The following is a 14,723-nucleotide window of genomic DNA, read 5'->3' as shown; positions in this document are numbered from 1 at the left end:
GGCTGCAGCGTGTGCTGTCTTCGACTGACTATTATGAAATGAAGCCGAGTTCCCTACCAGCAGGCATGACGCAGAGAATGACGAAGTGTCAGGTCAATAGTTTTGAAGTTTATGTGTGAGTACTCCTCAAGGAACTGTGCTCACGCCTTTTCACTTCTGACTTTAAATAGCAGTCTGACACCTGTCAGATTGATAGTCAAAAGATTGAGACTCAGATGACACAGTAATCCTGGTTTGTGTCAGGAACAACCAGGAGTCACAGAGCACTAAATAGGCACTTATTTTGAAAACCAAGAAGACCAAAGAAATGAACGTTAACTTTGGCAAGAACCAGGACACCTTGCAGTCAATCAACATACATGGATAGGACATTGAGCAGGTGCACACATAGATTACCAACAGGACTGGAACATAAATACTGCAGCATCTTTATAAGTAGGGAGAAAACTTTTTTTTTTTTTTTTTTTATGAGGAGGGTGAAGTCCTTTGTTGTGTTGAATCAAATGTTGGGCATGTTTTATCATTCTGTTTGTTAAAATCAGAGTCACCTGGCTTACCAGACTTATGCCTTTTGTCTGGTTGCAGCAGAAGGTTGATCCAACACGATAGACAACTTTTCTCCTGTTAGCCAAGACCGGCGTTGCTTATTTGAACACAATGGCGAATGTGCTCTCCATGAGAGCTCAAGTGCAAAGAAAAAAAGAGTACAGGCTGCTATTGCCTCTCTTAACCGTCTTCTTCTAGTGTTGTATCGGTCGTGAACGATTCGTTCTTTTTGAACAAATTGTTTGGGTGAACGAGACCGAACTAATCACCTTCTGCACTGATTCGTTCTATGAAGTTGGGGCTTGCCTTGTCATCTGCGTGGGAGGGCGTTGAGCAAGCGGCAGCGTTTACTGACATAGCACACGACCAATCAGACGCCAGCCTCATCGCGAGCAGGGGAGGGAGCGGAAACAGAATCAGGGCGTCTGTCACTCACTTCCACGTGTGGCCAATAAGCAGCCAGCGTGCAGGCAGGGGGCAAGACTGAGTTATGTCACTTCCCGTTCACTGACTCTCCGTCCTACCGAGAATGCTTAGATGATTCGTTCTGCTAGACTGCTACGCTAATTTATAGTGAGCCTGAGGTAGGTTCACTATCCTCTTCCCCTCACTATCCACTCGCTCTCGCTATATGATTGGCTGAAGAGTCGAAATGCTCTCCCGTGAAATGCCTGTTTAAAAATGTTCCCGTTGTTACTTATTGCGTTCGCTTAAAAGTGCCCATTTAAAAAGGAAAAACGATGGATGATACTACACACAGAGCGTATTATTAACAAATATTAAAGTTGTATAATCATATAGCAAGAATAAGGAACGTCACTGACAAGTGCAGGCCCCCGCGAGTGGATAGTGAGGGGAATAGGATAGTGAACCTACACCGGCAGTCAAGCAGCAGCGCTGCGGCAGTGAACGAGCTAAGGACTGAAAGGAAAGGGTTTTATCACATATTCTCTCATGTTGAGCCTATCATATGCTACTCAAATGCACAAAAATCACTACATAAACACAGTGAGCAAAGTTGTGTGTCTGTGCTTTTCTCAACAGACTCGAGACTACATATGACGACATTGTATCCACTTTACAGTACGCTGAAACTTTCGCCAGTAGCTACAAGGCGATAAGGCTGAGCTATGGAGACGTCGCAGGGGCAGGCGAGAAAGCTGTCAAGAGACTCAAGCTGGACTTCATGGCAGCGAAATTTATCTAATCTGTGCCCATGGAAAATGACTATTTAGTATGATCACCATAATACTGATTTGCTATGAAACGGTAGTTTCATGACATATTTTTCTGCGAGTTTTTTTTTTTTTTCCGTGTCACAGCTTGTCGGGTTGGGGCGCAAATTAATTAACGTTGAGTCCATCAGTCCATCCTGTGCGACTAAAGCGTCCAAAAATTAAACGCGGGGACGTAGGATGTATGTATACATGTATGTCTCCATTTTCTTAACATACCAATGAGAGTGGAATGGTTACATTGTAAAGAGCAAACGATTCTTTTTTTCGTCAGCATTTGGCGATCTGAGATCGGGGGGGGGGGGGGGGGGGTGACTGCGTGGAGTTGATGGGATTAATTATATATTACTACCAGTGCAAAAATGACATTTCAACACGATTTTCAGGTCATATTTTTGCGAGTGTTGTTTTATTTATTTTCGTGTCAGAGAAGCCAAATAATAATAATAATAAATTTTATTTATAACGCTGATTTAATATTTATTAATATACATTATAAATTGATTATTTATTAATGTTTTTTATATTTTCTTATTTGTGTGCAATAAATCTCACTCAACCGGAAAAAATAGCCAAAGACAGTTTATTTAAATTCCACATTTATTTGTTCTTCAGCCAAAATGATTTGGTGATATATCAAATGGCTTTCACGAGCAGCCAGCTCACGTAAACACGCGTTTAAGCTACGAATACGGAAGGGAGCGTACACGCAATTTAGCGCGATTGAAAAAGTCTGTGCTTAAAAAAAGGGGAAATGTTTAACCGTTTCCTATATCAAAGTGAAGCAAGCACAAGCCATGGCTTTGATCCCATAGAAACATCATAGACGCGGAAATTGTCATTGCTGCAGCGGCTGGGGAGACCCGGGCGGCGGCAGAGACGAGGCAGTGAAAAAAAAAACTGAAAAACACAGTCTGTCACTCACTTCTGAATCTACGAAGAGAGCGGCCAATGAAAAGCCTGTGTACTGTGCAAGAGGGGGAGGGACCAAGCCTTCCTGTTCAGTTATAGACCCTACCCACCGACGTTACAAAACCACGTGCTCGCTGTATGGTTCCGCCCACTTGTCCGTCATTTTGTCTCTGTATTAGCATTGGTTTCAATTGATCGAGGAATTTAAAATGCATTTCATGGAAGACCCGGTGCTTTCTGATGCCGTAAACTCACTGGATGTGTTGCATAAAAGGCGTTATGTGGAAAAGCTTCGTTCTATACAGTCGCCAGATCCATATTTGATGCCCAAATCGATGTTTTTCGACCCACTGTGGCCTGTCTGCCTGACATCTGCTACGCTGATATTTACAATTATCTTGTCCACACAAAATCAGCCTATTCTCACGAAAATTTGAAAAACTTCAAGAGCTTGGAGGCTTATAAATACTTCGTTGCTGGTTGGGTGAAACAGGTCCTCGTCCACGAAAATTCGGCAGGAATCTATCTTGTGCTTGGAAAGGTGAGTTACGAAATTTTCAATTCAAAATCTTTTGTTATTGCTAACATCCACTGTCAAGTCTAATGTATTTCATGTCGTTTGTCAATGGAGTTAAGGCTTTTAATGTTTATATGGTTTAGCGATAGCACTCTCACTACATACATACGTGTATGTTGTCGGCGATTAGCCTAGCAATGATCTTAATTGTGGTTATTTGTCAGCCCAAAACCCTCTAAGTATATCTTAAATGCATCTTACCGGATATAAAATGACTACTACATAGTCTGTGGTGATTTTTTGGTGCCCAGTTTTCATGTCGAATTGCAGCCGTCCATTTCGCTCTCCTCTTTGGATCCCTCGGAATACGGTAAAACTTCAAGTCTCTCCTTCCATCTTCTCTGTTAGTGCAACCAACAGCCACACACGCCTTCACCATTTTGATTATTAATGTTAAGGAGCAGAAAAACACGCCGTAAATAGGAGGAATGTACGTAGCCGTAACAGGTTAACACTATGTTTTGACGGACAATTGGGCGGTACCATTCAGGAGAGCGGAGTTGTGACGTCACGTGGGTAGGGTCTATAGACCCTACCCACCGACGTCACAAAATCACGTGATCACTGTATGGTTCCGCCCCCTTGTCCGTCATTTTGTGTCTGTATTATCAATGGTCTCAATGGCGTACCGCACGCAGGCTATTTTTAGACCGTAACGTCGCATCGTAAAGCGGAAGTAAAGCCGAAGTGGGACATTATACACCCGCCCTCGCATAGACCCAACGTAAAAAGTGCTACTTTTCGCCGGTAATCTTTCAAAAACGAAAATGCCAATCACGCATTGCTTTTTTGGAACTTGTAGAAACGACTCTAGACATTACGACCATGAATGATGTTTTCTTCATACGTTCCCGGAAACCAAAAACTCGGGAGGAAAAAATGTGAAAACCGAATCAACTTGCGCGGACTTTAACACCAGCTCGGCGAATCCATTCACGTTTCATATGCAGTAAACATTATGTTGGGTTGGCATGGTCTTTCAGAGGACAAAGAGGTAAGCCATTTTTATATTTTTACTTTATTTTTTTAGTGTAACGTTGTGCCGTACTGCTTCTGTCTGACAATGAATGACTTGGAAAAAAAATACAATGGTATCTGACTGCCACTGTTACCGTTTCTGTTTTATATACAGGTATATATAAAAACAACTTTAGTAAGGGGGAAGTGTAAATAAATTATAGGATTAAGATGTGTTATCAATGAAAAAATTAAAAGTGTTCGTTGGCTATCACTGAGTAGCATTTGCGATAGCTACACAAAGCTAACTAAATTACCCCCAAGAACGGTAAGAGACGTAGGACAACCAGAGGATATATAAGAAAGACAAGGCTGATGGTAAAGGATAGCTTGTTGAAACCGGAGAATGTCATTGTCAGTCGCGTCGCTAAAAAAAAGCCAAAGCTATGCTTAGGTCGGCTCGTTTTTTTCGTCTTTTTCAGCCTTCGACACTAAAGCCATCTATTTAACTGAACATTTTTATGTTCTTCCACATCTTTGCCAGTCAATTTGGCACCAGGCACATCATTTTCGGAGAGAATTGGTAGGTTTAGCACTGTAAACATCTCCTTCGTACACGATTTCCATTCATTTCCTATTAGGGACAAACGGTGGCTTGTCCTAGCTTTGTCCCAGCCTAGCAACAGTAGCTAATGCCATGAATATTAATGACCGGAAGTGATGCGTTGCTTGCGGTACGCCATTGATCGTGCAATTTATAATGCATTTCATGGAAGACCCGGTGCTTTCGGATGCCGTAAACTCACTTGATGCGTTGCATAAAAGGCGTTATGTGGAAAAGCTTCAGTTTATCCATTCGCCAGATCCATATTTGATGCCTAAATCGATGTTTTTCGACCCGCTGTCTCCGCCGTATTTGCCTGACATCTGCTAGCTACCCTGATATGTACAGCTATCTTGTCCACACAAAATCAGCCTATTCTCACGAAAGTTTGAAAAACTTTAAGAGCTTGGAGGTTTATAAATACTTCGTTGCTGGTTGGGTGAAACAGGTCCTCGTCCACGAAAATTCGGCAGGAATCTATCTTGTGCTTGGAAAGGTGAGTTACGAAATTTTCAATTCAAAATCTTTTGTTATTGCTAACATCCACTGTCAAGTCTAATGTATTTCATGTCGTTTGTCAATGGAGTTAGGGCTTTTAATGTTTATATGGTTTAGCGATAGCACTCTCACTACATACATACGTGTATGTTGTCGGCGATTAGCCTAGCAATGATCTTAATTGTGGTTGTCAGCCCAAAACCCTCTAAATATATATTAAATGCATCTTACCAGATATAAAATGACTACTACATAATCTGTGGTAATCGTTTGGAGCCCAGTTTTCTCGTCAAATTGCAGCAGCCCATCTCGCTCTCTTCTCTCCGGGTCTCTCTGAATCCGGTAGAACTTCAAGTCTCTCCGTCTTCTCCGTCTATCTTCTCTGTTATTGCAACCGACCGCCACACACGCCTTCACCATTTTGATTATTAATGTTAACGAGCAGAAAAACACGTCGTAAATAGGAGGAATGTACGTAGCCGTAACAGGTAAACATGATGTGTTGACGGACAATTGGGCGGCACCAGTCAGGAGGAAGGAGTTGTGACGTCACGTGGGTAGGGTCTATATATGCTAAGCGGTCTTTTGGTGATTTGTTTGGCAACGTCACTTCCCGTTCACTGACCGAACGATTCATTTGGGCGGTTGTGGGTGGGGGGGATGAGGAGGGCGAAAGATTCGTTGAACGATTTGTTTGAACGAATCTTTTTACTGAACGAACCGGAATTGATTCGTTTCCTCAGGTGAACGACTTTTCCCGTCACTATCTTCTTCACATAAGACATGAAAAATGTACGACAGCACACCCTCTGGCGAAACAATGTAGCACAGTTTCAAACAGTCATATATGAATGCTTTGTAACTTGTACAGCACTTTTACAAACTTCAATAAACATCAATAACGTGACAATTTGTCCACATTTACACACCAAACATGACTCCTGCAAATTTTTGCAACTTGAGTTTGGAAACTGGTTTGGTCATAACATCTGCAACCATGTCATTTGTGGGACAGTAAACAAGTGACATCCTGTCATCTTTTATAATGGACCTGATGAAATGATATTTGATGTCCACATGTTTGCACCTCTGTCTTCTCACAGGGTTTCTCACAAGTGCAATTGTCCCTTGATTGTCCTCATAAATCACAGTTTTCGTATATACATAGTCATCAATACCCTTCAGAAGTTGTTCCAACTAAATACATTCCTGTATTGTTAGGGCAAGTGCCATGTATTCCGCCTCGCACGTAGATAGTGCTACGGTTTGTTGTTTCTTGGTCTTCCATGAAACTAGTGAGCTGTCTTTTCCCATACTCACACAATAACCTGCTGTACTACGTCTGTCGGTGGTATCTCCTGCCCAATCTGTGTCGCTATAAGCTTTTAGACCTAAACCTTCGTTGCACCTTTCGAAGCATAGTTCTTTCTCGCTTGTACCTTTTAGATAACGTAAAACGTGTTTTACAGTTACCCAGTGCTCATCAGTGGGCTCAGCAAAATTATGTGACAATTTGCTCACGACAAAACATAGGTCAGGCCGGGTACATGTGACCAAGTAAATAAGACTTCCTACCGCCTCTCTGTACATTTTCACATTTTCCATCTTAGGCGCATTTTCATTGTCGTCTAGTCTCTGCTCACATGGTGATTCCCTAGTTCCACAATCTTGCATGTCAAAACGATTCAGAATTTTCTCCACGTATTTCTTTTGTGACACTTTAACGCAGCCTTCCGATAGGCTGAAATCCATGCCTAGGAAGTGTTTTAATGCACCTAGATCCTTCATTTTGAATCGGGATGAAAGAATGTCTTTCACTTGAACTAGGATCTTTGTGTTGCTAGCAGCGATGATAAGATCATCTACCCAGAACACAATGATTATTTTCCCCGTCTCTTTACTATCTTTAGTGTAGACGCAGTGGTCTGCAGGGTTTTGCTTAAATTCGCTTTCCACTAGGCACGTGTGAAGCATTTCGTACCAGTTACGCCCAGATTGTTTCAGACCGTAAATCGACTTCTCCAGTTTATATACCATTTTTCCTCTTTCTTTTTCATAGCCCTCAGGTTGATCTATTTAGATTTCCCTGTCAATCGGCGCGTGTAGGTAAGCCGTTGTCACGTCCATTTGGTGTAGGACCAAGTTATCTTGGGCTGCCTTTTGCATTATCACCCGTATACTGGTCAGATTAGCAGTGGGGGAGAATGTTTCACCATAATCTATTCCATCTTTCTGGTTGTACCCTTTTGCTACAAATCTCGCTTTGTATAGATTGTGTCCATCACTACCCTCTTTAATAGAGAATACCCACTTTCCTCCCACTGTTTTTCTGCCCTCTGGCAATTTTGTCAAAGTAAAAGTTTGGTTTTCCTCCAAAGATTTAACTTCTTCATCCATTGCTCTTTTCCACTTTTCTGATTCTGCAGAAGACATAGCTTCAGTGAAGTTCTGGGGTATAGACCCTACCCACGTGACGTCACAACTCCGCTCTCCTGAATGGTACCGCCCAATTGTCCGTCAAAACATAGTGTTAACCTGTTACGGCTACGTACATTCCTCCTATTTACGGCGTGTTTTTCTGCTCCTTAACATTAATAATCAAAATGGTGAAGGCGTGTGTGGCTGTTGGTTGCACTAACAGAGAAGATGGAAGGAGAGACTTGAAGTTTTACCGTATTCCGAGGGATCCAAAGAGGAGAGCGAAATGGACGGCTGCAATTCGACGTGAAAACTGGGCACCAAAAAATCACCACAGACTATGTAGTAGTCATTTTATATCCGGTAAGATGCATTTAAGATATACTTAGAGGGTTTTGGGCTGACAAATAACCACAATTAAGATCATTGCTAGGCTAATCGCCGACAACATACACGTATGTATGTAGTGAGAGTGCTATCGCTAAACCATATAAACATTAAAAGCCTTAACTCCATTGACAAACGACATGAAATACATTAGACTTGACAGTGGATGTTAGCAATAACAAAAGATTTTGAATTGAAAATTTCGTAACTCACCTTTCCAAGCACAAGATAGATTCCTGCCGAATTTTCGTGGACGTGGACCTGTTTCACCCAACCAGCAACGAAGTATTTATAAGCCTCCAAGCTCTTGAAGTTTTTCAAATTTTCGTGAGAATAGGCTGATTTTGTGTGGACAAGATAATTGTAAATATCAGCGTAGCAGATGTCAGGCAGACAGGGCGAAGACAGTGGGTCGAAAAACATCGATTTGGGCATCAAATATGGATCTGGCAACTGTATAGAACGAAGCTTTTCCACATAACGCCTTTTATGCAACACATCCAGTGAGTTTACGGCATCAGAAAGCACCGGGTCTTCCATGAAATGCATTTTAAATTCCTCGATCAATTGAAACCAATGCTAATACAGAGACAAAATGACGGACAAGTGGGCGGAACCATACAGCGAGCACGTGGTTTTGTGACGTCGGTGGGTAGGGTCTATACCGCACACTGCTCGATAGCAATAGTCTATGGTCGCAAGTGTACTGTCATCTTCCCCACTGTCACCTTGAATATAATCCTGCAGATACCCCGGCGGTTTGCGCTCCCGGGTAGGATATCTCCCACTGCTTGGGTAATTTGGTGTCACTGTGGAGTGCTTTTTGCCATTTTCTTCTGCAGACTGTGGACCATCATTCCGTATGTCTGTGCTTACATTAGGGTGTGAAATGTCACTCTCATCAAAACCTGTTTTTGGGTTCAGTCTCAGCTCTTGAGTTTGTGTCTCATTTTCGCATGTTGTCTTATTGACAAACTTAATCAACCTGTGTTTCATCACTTTTTCTTTACTGGGATAATAGACAAGAAAAGCTGGACTACCTTTGTCGTGCCCGACAAAGTGACCTGTTTCACACCTCGAATCTAGTTTACCACTGCCTTGTTGGTAAGCATAGCACTCTGACCCAAATTTGTGCATCTTGGCTAAGCTACATTTTTTCCCTGTCAGTGCTGTGAATGGTGTTGTACCAATGTGTTTGTTGAAACATCGATTTCTTTTGTATGCTGCCTCTTGAACAGCATAGTTCCACAGGCTCAGCTTAGCATTTGTTAGCTTCGCTTAGCATTTTCCCTGCTACTAAACGCGACATACTTTCACAGCTGACTTGCTTCTTTGCCCGTCGACTATCGTTTGGAATCTAATCCTTGTGACCTGGGCCCATAACCTGTTAAAATCAGAGTCACCTGGCTTCCCAAACTTATGCCTTTTGTCTGGTTGCAGCAGAAGGTTGATCCAACACGATAGACAACTTTTCTCCTGTTGGCCAAGACCGGCGTTGTTTATTTGAACACAATGGCGAACGTGCTCTCCATGAGAGCTCAAGTGCAAAGAGAAAAGAGTACAGGCTGCTATTGCCTCTCTTAACCGTCTTCTTCACATTAGACATGAAAAATGTATGACAGCACACCCTCTGGTGAAACAATGCAGCACAGTTTCAAACAGTCATATATTAATACTCAACACTGTTGTTGCTGCTGTCATTTTTTTATGGTACTGTTTGCTGGGGCAATTACATCTCCAATATACAGTGTACTGACTAAGCCCCGTACCCAGTCAAGTTATGTCAAGGGTTAAGTCAAGGGTGATAGTTAAGCGTTTGTGATGACGTGCGTCCATTGCAGTTTGGCGAAACATACTCAGCGAGTTTATTTCTCATTCCAGTCGTTTATGTTGGTGGTGTCCTGTAACTTAACTCAAAAGCACTTTATCTATATAAAAATAACAAACTAAAAGACTCAAAAACGTATCCACACAGGAACAAACAAAAGGAGTACATTCCATTCAGGCACAATGCACTAAGCCACAGTCAAAAACTGTTTTTTTCCACCAAACTACCGACACCTGTGTCATTATTAGCTGTCATTTTAAGCCTACCGGGGTAGACTCCAGGTCAGTGAAAGACACAATTGACAGCCCCTAGTGGCAAGGAGTAAAATTACAAATTACACAAATCAGGAATATGACTCATACATACAGTAAATGGCGTACCGCATGCAATACGTCACTTTTGCTCATTAAACAGGCATGCAAACTGGTTAGGGGTGAAAAAGGTGACAAAGTAACATGGACACACGGCAGGCGCGGAAAAGTGCATTTCATAGTGCAACCAGAGACATCTCGAATTAAACATAATACATAATTTAACATATACAAGTCTAAATCTCTCATCCTGAAATCAGAACGTTTAAGTAGCAAATTATACAAAATCTAAATTATAAAATATACAATATGTCCCATTTGCATTAAGCAGAGCAACAGCTGTACAGCATAAAATATGAATTCACAGGTACAGTATAACTTCCATTCACTTAACTATTATGTGTTAGATAGATAGATAGATAGATAGATAGATAGATAGATAGATAGATAGATAGATAGATAGATAGATAGATAGATAGATAGAATTTAAAAAAATTACAAGTCTTCAAAAGCATTAACTGTAGTGATCATAACTTTATTTACATTCAACCAAAGCAATTAGTCCCATGGTCCTTAACTTCGATTGATAGGGCAATATACTGGATAAACAGAAGCACACCTGTAGGCTGTTTTATGAACAGGGGTGTGTACGAAGAGCGCGGGAATGGGGGTACTTTCAAATGCGACCTGTAGCGGAGCTCTCCGGTTTGATAAACTCTCGATGGGTAAGCAAATGAAACGACCTCCACAACAAGGCAAAACTCTTCCCTTTCTGTAATTATGGGAGAGTATAGAGGGGCCTTAAATAACTCGTCAAAATAACTGGTGACCAGGGGCAGACTGGGACTAAAAAGCAGCCCTGGACTTAGACTCAGCCCAGCCCACAAGAATCGCTATACAAAGGGAAACACAGACCCCCTAGGGGGTTCCGGGAGCATGCCCCACCGGGGAGAATTTTTTTTTTTTTTTTTTTTTTTTTACATTTTATTGTAAAATGCATAAATTTCGTGCACTTTGAGAGAAAAATTTAAGAAAATGTGTCTAGACTGTGACTGTCTGACTTGGGGCGCTCAAAGTACTGCAAGGCTGAACTGGAGTTGGATTCATTTTCTGTACTAGCTCTATGATCAACCTGAATAAACAAATGAAAGAATTTATTTTTCAAAGCAAGTTTTACGTATCCAATTGATTATAATGTATCTCTATATATCTCTGTCTATAAAATGACTTCATTGTTTATGCCATAATTCAGTGGTCTCCAAACTATTCCACATAGGGCCAGGCGGGCGCAGGATTTCATTCCAACAAAACAAGACAACACCTCCGCACCAATCTGGTGTCTTACAAGTGTAATCAGTTGATTGCAGTCAGGTGCTGCTTGTTTTAGCAGAAACTTCATTGGTTAAACTGTTGGTACTCGATCGGTTGAAACAAAAACCAGGCCCCACAGCGGCCTTTGAGGACCGGTTTGGAGACCCCTGCCATAATTAATCTTGCCATACAAATAATACATTTCAATGAAAATACAATGAACATTTCAAGACAAATCCTGTATACATAACCTTCATTGGAAAGTATTAACCAGAAAACAAAACGATATATAAATGATTAGAAATATATATCATATCAGTTTAACTACCTAAACTTTCAAGTAAAACCATTCATTTTATTAATATTTTGTTATATTTCTTCTGAACTAATATTGCTATGCTGCGTGTGCATACATTGTTTTACGGCTAAAATATTTTTTCTTAGGAGAGGGATAGCAGGACTAACATACTGTAACTTGACACGATTGCAACGAGTACATCGACTAGCTGGCACTAACCCTTTAATTGTCATATATTTCATTTAAAATGTAGCTACCTGGTGGATAACAATTGCCAGTATACCAAGCAAGTAACCCTCTTCATCCCAATTTACTTGCCCTGCGCTTGTCTGGGGAACTTCCACCAGCTTATCGTTACCCCCTCCCTCTTCTTTTCTCTCTCCCTGCACCGGCTGCATGTCAGAGTGGCTGCCGCTCCCTCTCACCATCGCCGGGAGCTGGGCTGTTGTTACCCGACGTGGCCGTTGCAGCCAGACTGCTGCTTGCGAAAATATTTGTCGACTTATGACATTTCAATGCTTCACTCTCCAGTTTCTTTAATTTTTTTCTCCCTAACCTTCTCCGCGCCACCCGGCTCTTTTGTTTTTTTGCCACCACCATCCATATTGTGCATTAACGCTCGTCGCTATTTTGCTTCCACAAGGAAGGAACCAATGAAGGCTACTCTGTGCTTTCTTCGTTCCTAGTCTATCAGATTGGCGTTGAACAGCCAGGCGCATTGCTGCCACCTGTCGGATTGGATGCAAACTGTAGATAATCAGAGGATAGGGGGGATAAAAACAGTTAAGTATAATGAATGGCGGCCGCCGGCCATCCAGGGCACCGGCCGTTCTTTGATCCTCCAGAACCCACAGATTACCAGTCCGCCCCTGCTGGTGACCATTCAGAACTTTACTAACAAAGCCCTGAACATGATTTGTATGGAAGGCACTAGTTCATCACTCGTTACCTCATTGCTTTCTTTTTTTTTTAATCTTTAACAAGCGCTTTACAAAGGGGCCTTAAATAACTCGTCACAACGCCAACTGGTGACAATTCAGACCCCAACTGACGTTCGCTAACTTTACTAGCAAAGCCCTGTGTGAAAGGCGCTAGTTAGCCCCTCCGCAGTTAGAGCTATCTCGAGTAACTCCGTTCTACGAGGCGGTGAAATATCAAGGACTATCTGAAGTCAGTTATCAAGAAATTAAGCAAATACTTGTGTTATAGACACCATTACAAGTGCAGGAATTGATCAAACGACACAACTGAATGATTTATCAAGACTATTATAGGCCATCACTCAAACTTTTAGCTTTAAGAAGTTAACAATTTTTGACATTAATTCCTTACCTTGCCGCAATTTCCAATGAGTCCAGGCGAGAAGCTGGGATGGAGAAGGGTTCGGCCTCCTCATTGCTGATTGGTGATAACTGTGCTCCCGTCTCTTACCCTTGTCAGTTATTTGTTGTCACGAGAAGAAAGTGGTGGAGATAGGTCTAGGTCAGGGGTCATGAATTAAAAATCCTCTGGGTCCGACATTAAAAAATTACAACAATCTCGGGTCCAGAAATATTTTTAATGCTTTTTTTCCCCAAAAAATACAAACGGATCTTTACGTGGCCATGCTGGTAATTACAACATTCAAAATTGTAAATAATATATAAAAGGTGCATAAAACTAAAAAGTACTTTAATTGAATCATTAAATAGCAACATAAGAGCATGTTCAAGACTTTTTTTTTTTTTAAATTGTGGATGCTGACAGGGGGACTTGCTTTATTTTTTTGACAGACCTCTTATTTTTGCTTTCCATGAAGCAAAGTTTCTGCAACTGCACTCATACGATCTTTGACAATCGGTGCGTCACTGAAAGACTTTTTGTTTTGACCCAATATCCACGTTATTCTGAGGGAGCATTCATTGAGGTGCGATCATATTGAGCCCTAAATTCCTCTATTTTTTGAGAACGGATGGCAGAGTTCATAGAGAAACTTTGTGAAAAAGCTGCGTGCTTCGTCTCATAGTGCTTTTTCAAATTGCTGTTCTTTACAATCTCTGAACAGATGAGCCATAGCGGTCTTGTGCTGCCGCCAGGTAAAATGAACAAAAATGTGTTGGTCCACCCCTCCTTAAACACTATGTTTTCTGCATCAATCTTGCATAGTTTTGAGCACGCCATTTGCCGTACCTTTTTCGCCTCTTCTTCCAGCTTCATTCGGCTCAGTATTTGGCTGTCATTCTGCGGAGTCTGGAAAGCGAGTGTGAGGGGCCGTTTACATGGTGACTCTCAGAGAATATGAAAAATTTCAAATTTGCATATGTGTCTCCATTTGAACAATGTCGCAATTCCGCATGAAAACGATGTAGTATTCATGCCAGGCCCTAGCGGGCAGTGCAGATTTACAGGGCGACAGAGAATGATGCACTTTGACCCCACCAAGCTCCCTCAGCCCGGAAAAAAATATGCCCGCCCACTCGAAGCAATGGAATTTTTCTTTTGTTCAAAAAGGCACAAAAATTGAAACATTCAACATATTTAATTTAAAAATATTAAAACAGTAAATTAAAGCCGACATTCCGCCATATTTGCAGTTTTTAATGTTTAGTAGCACCACTGCGCACGTCCAATGTGACGTGTACGAGTGCTGATGTTAACGTCGCAGTCTCGCGCCGCGGGAGCCTTTAATATGCATGCGAGGAAGCCCCCCCTCAATTCCCGGCAATCGGATTCTTCCACTTTGGAGGCAGGATTCAGAATTTTTCGTTTTCGCCTTCCTTCTTCGCCGACACCATATGCACGCGAGGCAAGTCCGCTACTCAGTCATTGCGTCGCAGAGTCGCCATGTAAACTGCCTTTGAG

Source organism: Corythoichthys intestinalis, chromosome 11 (genome assembly GCF_030265065.1).
Source record: "Corythoichthys intestinalis isolate RoL2023-P3 chromosome 11, ASM3026506v1, whole genome shotgun sequence".
Classification (NCBI taxonomy): domain Eukaryota; kingdom Metazoa; phylum Chordata; class Actinopteri; order Syngnathiformes; family Syngnathidae; genus Corythoichthys; species Corythoichthys intestinalis.
Note: the sequence above shows the minus strand (reverse complement) of the source record.